The following is a 12,343-nucleotide window of genomic DNA, read 5'->3' on the forward strand; positions in this document are numbered from 1 at the left end:
TCGCGCAGGAATTCCTCCAGCCGAAAGCCCACATATGTTGCTAGATAGACTGACACCTCTTTCGGATGTCCTTCTGTATTTGCTGGCTAGTGGAAAGCAACGTGGACCCACCACTCTATAGCTCTGCCGTCATGAGTGTCCCTAGCACACTCGGCAGATGTCGCTTCTCTAGGCAGACAAGCAGTGGAATTCTGCGGAAGGTCAATGGTGCTTCCATTGGTTTTGCCACTAGGCGATCCATTGCAGCCCTAGAATGAAGCATAACCCGCTGAATGCATTCAGGGTGTTCTGCGGTGGGAAAGGTCAGAGGGGGTGATAGTTGGTGAGCGTGCACAGCACCTCAGAATGACACCACTGCCTAGCAGGGGGACCGGTGGAGACACTATTTTCAGCCAATGCCCCTCTGTCTGAACGAGTCTGCCTTGTGTCATCCCGGTAAGAGATCAGGCTAACAGGCTTCCAATGAAAAAAGCAGACATCACACTGAAGCATGGTGCACCGTGCATGTCCACAATCATCGGCTCCAAAGAGAAGACGTTCAGGAACAGGATTTAGTATGGCAAAAGAACACATCATCCTAATTCCTATGTACAGGATAAAAAGCCCACAATTGAGGAAAAATATCACATGGAGATGCCTGGGATCGAACCTGTGGCCTCATACTTCCCAAGTATGTGCTCTACCACTGAGTTACATCCCCACTGCCAGCAAGGAACTGTGAAATCTACCAGATGCTGGCTGGCTGCTTGGGACTAACAGCGCCCAGAACTGACGGTAACTGTCGAATTGGAGTTTCCAAATGGCAGACTTCATTTTAGAGCCACCTGTGTCTGGTTGTCCATAGAAACATGCAGAAAGGCTGCCCCCCCATGCAATTCCCCTGACCAACTAATGAAAAATATCAATATGTTCAAGACTTTTGCTTTTAGAAGCCAGAGATAGGCCCCAGCAGCAGAGCTGGTAGGATATTCCAGCTCAAAACTAACAAGTTACAGAACCTGATCGACTTAGGTTGACAACAGAGGCACATCTGTGGCCACATCCAGTGAAAACAAATTATTTTTAAAGCTAGGCATCATATGCTACAAAGGTACAATGGTGGAGCTATACATTCGGAACCAAAACAATCGACTGAAAAGAAACGCAAGGCAATGCCAATACTTTCACGATTCTGCACCGTTAAAACTGTGGTGTGATGTTTCTCTCTGTGCATTTCTATTTGTAGTGATTGTGAAGGCATACAGGATGTTGACACTGGCAGGGACGTAAACCTCAGTGATATATTATAGGCAGGTTTGCCATACGGGCACCAGCGTTTTCTCAGACAAATAGATATGAATGTCGATGATCCTATAATCATGGCCCGAGTTGCAGTGTGAAATACAAAATAACCGGGACAAAATCACACTGATGTTTATGCAAATGGAGATGCCGGGGATTGAACCCGGGACCTCATACATGCGAAGCATGCGCTCTACCACTGAGCTACATCCCCTCGGTGTGCAGTGGGCCTGTCCTGCAGACATCTTTTCCTGGGAGAATTCTTCCGGTCAAAATATGCTGCCAACTGAAGCACTAGCAAAAGACCAGGGAAAACGGGAGCAAGACTGGAAAAGCACATGGTCAGCTGAAGCAGTGTGCATTATGCTTCTCCATAAGAGATGACTTCCAGGGGAAGTATTCCACCAGAGGATTACCGTGCTCAAAGAGCCATCTCGTGGACAGAGACCATATGACAGTCAAAAAAAGGGAAACAATTGGAGATGCCAGGGATTGGACCCAGGGCCTCATCCATGCAAAGCAAGTGCTCTACCACTGAGCTACATCCCCTCGGTATGCAGTGTGTCTGTCCCGCAGACATAATTTTCAGGGAGAACTCTTCTGGTCAAAACATTCTGCCGAGTGAAGCACTAGCAAAAGAGCAGGGAAAACTGGAGCAAGAATGGAAAACCTCATGGTCACACTGAAGCAGTGTGCATTTTGCTTCTCCATAAGAGATGACTTCCAGGGGAAGATTTCCACCAGAGGATTACTGTGCTCAAAGGGCCATCTAGTGGATAGAGATCATATGACAGTCAAAAAGAGAAACAAGTGGAAATGCCCCAGGTCCTCATACATGCAAAGCATGCGCTCTACCACTGAGCTACATCCCCGCTGAGAGGACGCTTCCTCATCACACCTAAAAGCTTCAGGAGGGAGTGGGCTAAGTAAGGAAAGGGGTTTGCAGTAGTGCATATGAAAAAACATGACAACTGCCAAATTACATCTTACTACTTACAATGACAAAGTTAAAGCGCCAGGTCGATCTCATCACGTTGGTGCCTGAGACATCACATAATGTGACACAGCCATCTCGGATAGATGCCCCAGATTTGAGAAGTGTAGTTATGGAGAAAAAATAAATATATATATATATATATATATATATATATGTATGTCTTCAAACACCAAAAATGAGATAGCACCATTTCGCGCAGGAATTCCTCCAGCCGAAAGCCCACATATGTTGCTAGATAGACTGACACCTCTTTCGGATGTCCTTCTGTATTTGCTGGCTAGTGGAAAGCAACGTGGACCCACCACTCTATAGCTCTGCCGTCATGAGTGTCCCTAGCACACTCGGCAGATGTCGCTTCTCTAGGCAGACAAGCAGTGGAATTCTGCGGAAGGTCAATGGTGCTTCCATTGGTTTTGCCACTAGGCGATCCATTGCAGCCCTAGAATGAAGCATAACCCGCTGAATGCATTCAGGGTGTTCTGCGGTGGGAAAGGTCAGAGGGGGTGATAGTTGGTGAGCGTGCACAGCACCTCAGAATGACACCACTGCCTAGCAGGGGGACCGGTGGAGACACTATTTTCAGCCAATGCCCCTCTGTCTGAACGAGTCTGCCTTGTGTCATCCCGGTAAGAGATCAGGCTAACAGGCTTCCAATGAAAAAAGCAGACATCACACTGAAGCATGGTGCACCGTGCATGTCCACAATCATCGGCTCCAAAGAGAAGACGTTCAGGAACAGGATTTAGTATGGCAAAAGAACACATCATCCTAATTCCTATGTACAGGATAAAAAGCCCACAATTGAGGAAAAATATCACATGGAGATGCCTGGGATCGAACCTGTGGCCTCATACTTCCCAAGTATGTGCTCTACCACTGAGTTACATGCCCACTGCCAGCAAGGAACTGTGAAATCTACCAGATGCTGGCTGGCTGCTTGGGACTAACAGCGCCCAGAACTGACGGTAACTGTCGAATTGGAGTTTCCAAATGGCAGACTTCATTTTAGAGCCACCTGTGTCTGGTTGTCCATAGAAACATGCAGAAAGGCTGCCCCCCCATGCAATTCCCCTGACCAACTAATGAAAAATATCAATATGTTCAAGACTTTTGCTTTTAGAAGCCAGAGATAGGCCCCAGCAGCAGAGCTGGTAGGATATTCCAGCTCAAAACTAACAAGTTACAGAACCTGATCGACTTAGGTTGACAACAGAGGCACATCTGTGGCCACATCCAGTGAAAACAAATTATTTTTAAAGCTAGGCATCATATGCTACAAAGGTACAATGGTAGAGCTATACATTCGGAACCAAAACAATCGACTGAAAAGAAACGCAAGGCAATGCCAATACTTTCACGATTCTGCACCGTTAAAACTGTGGTGTGATGTTTCTCTCTGTGCATTTCTATTTGTAGTGATTGTGAAGGCATACAGGATGTTGACACTGGCAGGGACGTAAACCTCAGTGATATATTATAGGCAGGTTTGCCATACGGGCACCAGCGTTTTCTCAGACAAATAGATATGAATGTCGATGATCCTATAATCATGGCCCGAGTTGCAGTGTGAAATACAAAATAACCGGGACAAAATCACACTGATGTTTATGCAAATGGAGATCGGGACCTCATACATGCGAAGCATGCGCTCTACCACTGAGCTACATCCCCTCGGTGTGCAGTGGGCCTGTCCTGCAGACATCTTTTCCTGGGAGAATTCTTCCGGTCAAAATATGCTGCCAACTGAAGCACTAGCAAAAGACCAGGGAAAACGGGAGCAAGACTGGAAAAGCACATGGTCAGCTGAAGCAGTGTGCATTATGCTTCTCCATAAGAGATGACTTCCAGGGGAAGTATTCCACCAGAGGATTACCGTGCTCAAAGAGCCATCTCGTGGACAGAGACCATATGACAGTCAAAAAAAGGGAAACAATTGGAGATGCCAGGGATTGGACCCAGGGCCTCATCCATGCAAAGCAAGTGCTCTACCACTGAGCTACATCCCCTCGGTATGCAGTGTGTCTGTCCCGCAGACATAATTTTCAGGGAGAACTCTTCTGGTCAAAACATTCTGCCGAGTGAAGCACTAGCAAAAGAGCAGGGAAAACTGGAGCAAGAATGGAAAACCTCATGGTCACACTGAAGCAGTGTGCATTTTGCTTCTCCATAAGAGATGACTTCCAGGGGAAGATTTCCACCAGAGGATTACTGTGCTCAAAGGGCCATCTAGTGGATAGAGATCATATGACAGTCAAAAAGAGAAACAAGTGGAAATGCCCCAGGTCCTCATACATGCAAAGCATGCGCTCTACCACTGAGCTACATCCCCGCTGAGAGGACGCTTCCTCATCACACCTAAAAGCTTCAGGAGGGAGTGGGCTAAGTAAGGAAAGGGGTTTGCAGTAGTGCATATGAAAAAACATGACAACTGCCAAATTACATCTTACTACTTACAATGACAAAGTTAAAGCGCCAGGTCGATCTCATCACGTTGGTGCCTGAGACATCACATAATGTGACACAGCCATCTCGGATAGATGCCCCAGATTTGAGAAGTGTAGTTATGGAGAAAAAATAAATACATATATATATATATATATGTATGTCTTCAAACACCAAAAATGAGATAGCACCATTTCGCGCAGGAATTCCTCCAGCCGAAAGCCCACATATGTTGCTAGATAGACTGACACCTCTTTCGGATGTCCTTCTGTATTTGCTGGCTAGTGGAAAGCAACGTGGACCCACCACTCTATAGCTCTGCCGTCATGAGTGTCCCTAGCACACTCGGCAGATGTCGCTTCTCTAGGCAGACAAGCAGTGGAATTCTGCGGAAGGTCAATGGTGCTTCCATTGGTTTTGCCACTAGGCGATCCATTGCAGCCCTAGAATGAAGCATAACCCGCTGAATGCATTCAGGGTGTTCTGCGGTGGGAAAGGTCAGAGGGGGTGATAGTTGGTGAGCGTGCACAGCACCTCAGAATGACACCACTGCCTAGCAGGGGGACCGGTGGAGACACTATTTTCAGCCAATGCCCCTCTGTCTGAACGAGTCTGCCTTGTGTCATCCCGGTAAGAGATCAGGCTAACAGGCTTCCAATGAAAAAAGCAGACATCACACTGAAGCATGGTGCACCGTGCATGTCCACAATCATCGGCTCCAAAGAGAAGACGTTCAGGAACAGGATTTAGTATGGCAAAAGAACACATCATCCTAATTCCTATGTACAGGATAAAAAGCCCACAATTGAGGAAAAATATCACATGGAGATGCCTGGGATCGAACCTGTGGCCTCATACTTCCCAAGTATGTGCTCTACCACTGAGTTACATCCCCACTGCCAGCAAGGAACTGTGAAATCTACCAGATGCTGGCTGGCTGCTTGGGACTAACAGCGCCCAGAACTGACGGTAACTGTCGAATTGGAGTTTCCAAATGGCAGACTTCATTTTAGAGCCACCTGTGTCTGGTTGTCCATAGAAACATGCAGAAAGGCTGCCCCCCCATGCAATTCCCCTGACCAACTAATGAAAAATATCAATATGTTCAAGACTTTTGCTTTTAGAAGCCAGAGATAGGCCCCAGCAGCAGAGCTGGTAGGATATTCCAGCTCAAAACTAACAAGTTACAGAACCTGATCGACTTAGGTTGACAACAGAGGCACATCTGTGGCCACATCCAGTGAAAACAAATTATTTTTAAAGCTAGGCATCATATGCTACAAAGGTACAATGGTGGAGCTATACATTCGGAACCAAAACAATCGACTGAAAAGAAACGCAAGGCAATGCCAATACTTTCACGATTCTGCACCGTTAAAACTGTGGTGTGATGTTTCTCTCTGTGCATTTCTATTTGTAGTGATTGTGAAGGCATACAGGATGTTGACACTGGCAGGGACGTAAACCTCAGTGATATATTATAGGCAGGTTTGCCATACGGGCACCAGCGTTTTCTCAGACAAATAGATATGAATGTCGATGATCCTATAATCATGGCCCGAGTTGCAGTGTGAAATACAAAATAACCGGGACAAAATCACACTGATGTTTATGCAAATGGAGATGCCGGGGATTGAACCCGGGACCTCATACATGCGAAGCATGCGCTCTACCACTGAGCTACATCCCCTCGGTGTGCAGTGGGCCTGTCCTGCAGACATCTTTTCCTGGGAGAATTCTTCCGGTCAAAATATGCTGCCAACTGAAGCACTAGCAAAAGACCAGGGAAAACGGGAGCAAGACTGGAAAAGCACATGGTCAGCTGAAGCAGTGTGCATTATGCTTCTCCATAAGAGATGACTTCCAGGGGAAGTATTCCACCAGAGGATTACCGTGCTCAAAGAGCCATCTCGTGGACAGAGACCATATGACAGTCAAAAAAAGGGAAACAATTGGAGATGCCAGGGATTGGACCCAGGGCCTCATCCATGCAAAGCAAGTGCTCTACCACTGAGCTACATCCCCTCGGTATGCAGTGTGTCTGTCCCGCAGACATAATTTTCAGGGAGAACTCTTCTGGTCAAAACATTCTGCCGAGTGAAGCACTAGCAAAAGAGCAGGGAAAACTGGAGCAAGAATGGAAAACCTCATGGTCACACTGAAGCAGTGTGCATTTTGCTTCTCCATAAGAGATGACTTCCAGGGGAAGATTTCCACCAGAGGATTACTGTGCTCAAAGGGCCATCTAGTGGATAGAGATCATATGACAGTCAAAAAGAGAAACAAGTGGAAATGCCCCAGGTCCTCATACATGCAAAGCATGCGCTCTACCACTGAGCTACATCCCCGCTGAGAGGACGCTTCCTCATCACACCTAAAAGCTTCAGGAGGGAGTGGGCTAAGTAAGGAAAGGGGTTTGCAGTAGTGCATATGAAAAAACATGACAACTGCCAAATTACATCTTACTACTTACAATGACAAAGTTAAAGCGCCAGGTCGATCTCATCACGTTGGTGCCTGAGACATCACATAATGTGACACAGCCATCTCGGATAGATGCCCCAGATTTGAGAAGTGTAGTTATGGAGAAAAAATAAATACATATATATATATATATATGTATGTCTTCAAACACCAAAAATGAGATAGCACCATTTCGCGCAGGAATTCCTCCAGCCGAAAGCCCACATATGTTGCTAGATAGACTGACACCTCTTTCGGATGTCCTTCTGTATTTGCTGGCTAGTGGAAAGCAACGTGGACCCACCACTCTATAGCTCTGCCGTCATGAGTGTCCCTAGCACACTCGGCAGATGTCGCTTCTCTAGGCAGACAAGCAGTGGAATTCTGCGGAAGGTCAATGGTGCTTCCATTGGTTTTGCCACTAGGCGATCCATTGCAGCCCTAGAATGAAGCATAACCCGCTGAATGCATTCAGGGTGTTCTGCGGTGGGAAAGGTCAGAGGGGGTGATAGTTGGTGAGCGTGCACAGCACCTCAGAATGACACCACTGCCTAGCAGGGGGACCGGTGGAGACACTATTTTCAGCCAATGCCCCTCTGTCTGAACGAGTCTGCCTTGTGTCATCCCGGTAAGAGATCAGGCTAACAGGCTTCCAATGAAAAAAGCAGACATCACACTGAAGCATGGTGCACCGTGCATGTCCACAATCATCGGCTCCAAAGAGAAGACGTTCAGGAACAGGATTTAGTATGGCAAAAGAACACATCATCCTAATTCCTATGTACAGGATAAAAAGCCCACAATTGAGGAAAAATATCACATGGAGATGCCTGGGATCGAAGCTGTGGCCTCATACTTCCCAAGTATGTGCTCTACCACTGAGTTACATCCCCACTGCCAGCAAGGAACTGTGAAATCTACCAGATGCTGGCTGGCTGCTTGGGACTAACAGCGCCCAGAACTGACGGTAACTGTCGAATTGGAGTTTCCAAATGGCAGACTTCATTTTAGAGCCACCTGTGTCTGGTTGTCCATAGAAACATGCAGAAAGGCTGCCCCCCCATGCAATTCCCCTGACCAACTAATGAAAAATATCAATATGTTCAAGACTTTTGCTTTTAGAAGCCAGAGATAGGCCCCAGCAGCAGAGCTGGTAGGATATTCCAGCTCAAAACTAACAAGTTACAGAACCTGATTGACTTAGGTTGACAACAGAGGCACATCTGTGGCCACATCCAGTGAAAACAAATTATTTTTAAAGCTAGGCATCATATGCTACAAAGGTACAATGGTGGAGCTATACATTCGGAACCAAAACAATCGACTGAAAAGAAACGCAAGGCAATGCCAATACTTTCACGATTCTGCACCGTTAAAACTGTGGTGTGATGTTTCTCTCTGTGCATTTCTATTTGTAGTGATTGTGAAGGCATACAGGATGTTGACACTGGCAGGGACGTAAACCTCAGTGATATATTATAGGCAGGTTTGCCATACGGGCACCAGCGTTTTCTCAGACAAATAGATATGAATGTCGATGATCCTATAATCATGGCCCGAGTTGCAGTGTGAAATACAAAATAACCGGGACAAAATCACACTGATGTTTATGCAAATGGAGATGCCGGGGATTGAACCCGGGACCTCATACATGCGAAGCATGCGCTCTACCACTGAGCTACATCCCCTCAGTGTGCAGTGGGCCTGTCCTGCAGACATCTTTTCCTGGGAGAATTCTTCCGGTCAAAATATGCTGCCAACTGAAGCACTAGCAAAAGACCAGGGAAAACGGGAGCAAGACTGGAAAAGCACATGGTCAGCTGAAGCAGTGTGCATTATGCTTCTCCATAAGAGATGACTTCCAGGGGAAGTATTCCACCAGAGGATTACCGTGCTCAAAGAGCCATCTCGTGGACAGAGACCATATGACAGTCAAAAAAAGGGAAACAATTGGAGATGCCAGGGATTGGACCCAGGGCCTCATCCATGCAAAGCAAGTGCTCTACCACTGAGCTACATCCCCTCGGTATGCAGTGTGTCTGTCCCGCAGACATAATTTTCAGGGAGAACTCTTCTGGTCAAAACATTCTGCCGAGTGAAGCACTAGCAAAAGAGCAGGGAAAACTGGAGCAAGAATGGAAAACCTCATGGTCACACTGAAGCAGTGTGCATTTTGCTTCTCCATAAGAGATGACTTCCAGGGGAAGATTTCCACCAGAGGATTACTGTGCTCAAAGGGCCATCTAGTGGATACAGATCATATGACAGTCAAAAAGAGAAACAAGTGGAAATGCCCCAGGTCCTCATACATGCAAAGCATGCGCTCTACCACTGAGCTACATCCCCGCTGAGAGGACGCTTCCTCATCACACCTAAAAGCTTCAGGAGGGAGTGGGCTAAGTAAGGAAAGGGGTTTGCAGTAGTGCATATGAAAAAACATGACAACTGCCAAATTACATCTTACTACTTACAATGACAAAGTTAAAGCGCCAGGTCGATCTCATCACGTTGGTGCCTGAGACATCACATAATGTGACACAGCCATCTCGGATAGATGCCCCAGATTTGAGAAGTGTAGTTATGGAGAAAAAATAAATATATATATATATATATATATATATGTATGTCTTCAAACACCAAAAATGAGATAGCACCATTTCGCGCAGGAATTCCTCCAGCCGAAAGCCCACATATGTTGCTAGATAGACTGACACCTCTTTCGGATGTCCTTCTGTATTTGCTGGCTAGTGGAAAGCAACGTGGACCCACCACTCTATAGCTCTGCCGTCATGAGTGTCCCTAGCACACTCGGCAGATGTCGCTTCTCTAGGCAGACAAGCAGTGGAATTCTGCGGAAGGTCAATGGTGCTTCCATTGGTTTTGCCACTAGGCGATCCATTGCAGCCCTAGAATGAAGCATAACCCGCTGAATGCATTCAGGGTGTTCTGCGGTGGGAAAGGTCAGAGGGGGTGATAGTTGGTGAGCGTGCACAGCACCTCAGAATGACACCACTGCCTAGCAGGGGGACCGGTGGAGACACTATTTTCAGTCAATGCCCCTCTGTCTGAACGAGTCTGCCTTGTGTCATCCCGGTAAGAGATCAGGCTAACAGGCTTCCAATGAAAAAAGCAGACATCACACTGAAGCATGGTGCACCGTGCATGTCCACAATCATCGGCTCCAAAGAGAAGACGTTCAGGAACAGGATTTAGTATGGCAAAAGAACACATCATCCTAATTCCTATGTACAGGATAAAAAGCCCACAATTGAGGAAAAATATCACATGGAGATGCCTGGGATCGAACCTGTGGCCTCATACTTCCCAAGTATGTGCTCTACCACTGAGTTACATCCCCACTGCCAGCAAGGAACTGTGAAATCTACCAGATGCTGGCTGGCTGCTTGGGACTAACAGCGCCCAGAACTGACGGTAACTGTCGAATTGGAGTTTCCAAATGGCAGACTTCATTTTAGAGCCACCTGTGTCTGGTTGTCCATAGAAACATGCAGAAAGGCTGCCCCCCCATGCAATTCCCCTGACCAACTAATGAAAAATATCAATATGTTCAAGACTTTTGCTTTTAGAAGCCAGAGATAGGCCCCAGCAGCAGAGCTGGTAGGATATTCCAGCTCAAAACTAACAAGTTACAGAACCTGATCGACTTAGGTTGACAACAGAGGCACATCTGTGGCCACATCCAGTGAAAACAAATTATTTTTAAAGCTAGGCATCATATGCTACAAAGGTACAATGGTGGAGCTATACATTCGGAACCAAAACAATCGACTGAAAAGAAACGCAAGGCAATGCCAATACTTTCACGATTCTGCACCGTTAAAACTGTGGTGTGATGTTTCTCTCTGTGCATTTCTATTTGTAGTGATTGTGAAGGCATACAGGATGTTGACACTGGCAGGGACGTAAACCTCAGTGATATATTATAGGCAGGTTTGCCATACGGGCACCAGCGTTTTCTCAGACAAATAGATATGAATGTCGATGATCCTATAATCATGGCCCGAGTTGCAGTGTGAAATACAAAATAACCGGGACAAAATCACACTGATGTTTATGCAAATGGAGATGCCGGGGATTGAACCCGGGACCTCATACATGCGAAGCATGCGCTCTACCACTGAGCTACATCCCCTCGGTGTGCAGTGGGCCTGTCCTGCAGACATCTTTTCCTGGGAGAATTCTTCCGGTCAAAATATGCTGCCAACTGAAGCACTAGCAAAAGACCAGGGAAAACGGGAGCAAGACTGGAAAAGCACATGGTCAGCTGAAGCAGTGTGCATTATGCTTCTCCATAAGAGATGACTTCCAGGGGAAGTATTCCACCAGAGGATTACCGTGCTCAAAGAGCCATCTCGTGGACAGAGACCATATGACAGTCAAAAAAAGGGAAACAATTGGAGATGCCAGGGATTGGACCCAGGGCCTCATCCATGCAAAGCAAGTGCTCTACCACTGAGCTACATCCCCTCGGTATGCAGTGTGTCTGTCCCGCAGACATAATTTTCAGGGAGAACTCTTCTGGTCAAAACATTCTGCCGAGTGAAGCACTAGCAAAAGAGCAGGGAAAACTGGAGCAAGAATGGAAAACCTCATGGTCACACTGAAGCAGTGTGCATTTTGCTTCTCCATAAGAGATGACTTCCAGGGGAAGATTTCCACCAGAGGATTACTGTGCTCAAAGGGCCATCTAGTGGATAGAGATCATATGACAGTCAAAAAGAGAAACAAGTGGAAATGCCCCAGGTCCTCATACATGCAAAGCATGCGCTCTACCACTGAGCTACATCCCCGCTGAGAGGACGCTTCCTCATCACACCTAAAAGCTTCAGGAGGGAGTGGGCTAAGTAAGGAAAGGGGTTTGCAGTAGTGCATATGAAAAAACATGACAACTGCCAAATTACATCTTACTACTTACAATGACAAAGTTAAAGCGCCAGGTCGATCTCATCACGTTGGTGCCTGAGACATCACATAATGTGACACAGCCATCTCGGATAGATGCCCCAGATTTGAGAAGTGTAGTTATGGAGAAAAAATAAATATATATATATATATATATATATATGTATGTCTTCAAACACCAAAAATGAGATAGCACCATTTCGCGCAGGAATTCCTCCAGCCGAAAGCCCACATATG

The 12,343-nt window shown here is 46.5% G+C and overlaps 4 non-coding genes across 4 annotated transcripts; all 4 read right to left on the minus strand.

Annotated features, from left to right (window-relative positions):
- Window positions 1-1,423: 1,423 nt before the first annotated feature.
- Window positions 1,424-1,495, minus strand: TRNAA-CGC (transfer RNA alanine (anticodon CGC)). The gene has a single exon. It is a non-coding gene; the product is annotated as a tRNA-Ala (tRNA).
- Window positions 1,496-6,338: 4,843 nt separating this feature from the next.
- On the minus strand, window positions 6,339-6,410 carry TRNAA-CGC (transfer RNA alanine (anticodon CGC)). Its single transcript has one exon. It is a non-coding gene; the product is annotated as a tRNA-Ala (tRNA).
- A 2,389-nt stretch (window positions 6,411-8,799) lies between these two features.
- TRNAA-CGC (transfer RNA alanine (anticodon CGC)) lies at window positions 8,800-8,871 on the minus strand. The gene has a single exon. It is a non-coding gene; the product is annotated as a tRNA-Ala (tRNA).
- Window positions 8,872-11,264: 2,393 nt separating this feature from the next.
- On the minus strand, window positions 11,265-11,336 carry TRNAA-CGC (transfer RNA alanine (anticodon CGC)). The gene has a single exon. It is a non-coding gene; the product is annotated as a tRNA-Ala (tRNA).
- Between the last annotated feature and the right edge of the window lie 1,007 nt (window positions 11,337-12,343).

Source organism: Ambystoma mexicanum (assembly GCF_040938575.1).
Source record: "Ambystoma mexicanum isolate Mex_15411 chromosome 12 unlocalized genomic scaffold, UKY_AmexF1_1 Mex_chr12_unloc.1, whole genome shotgun sequence".
Lineage (NCBI taxonomy): Eukaryota > Metazoa > Chordata > Amphibia > Caudata > Ambystomatidae > Ambystoma > Ambystoma mexicanum.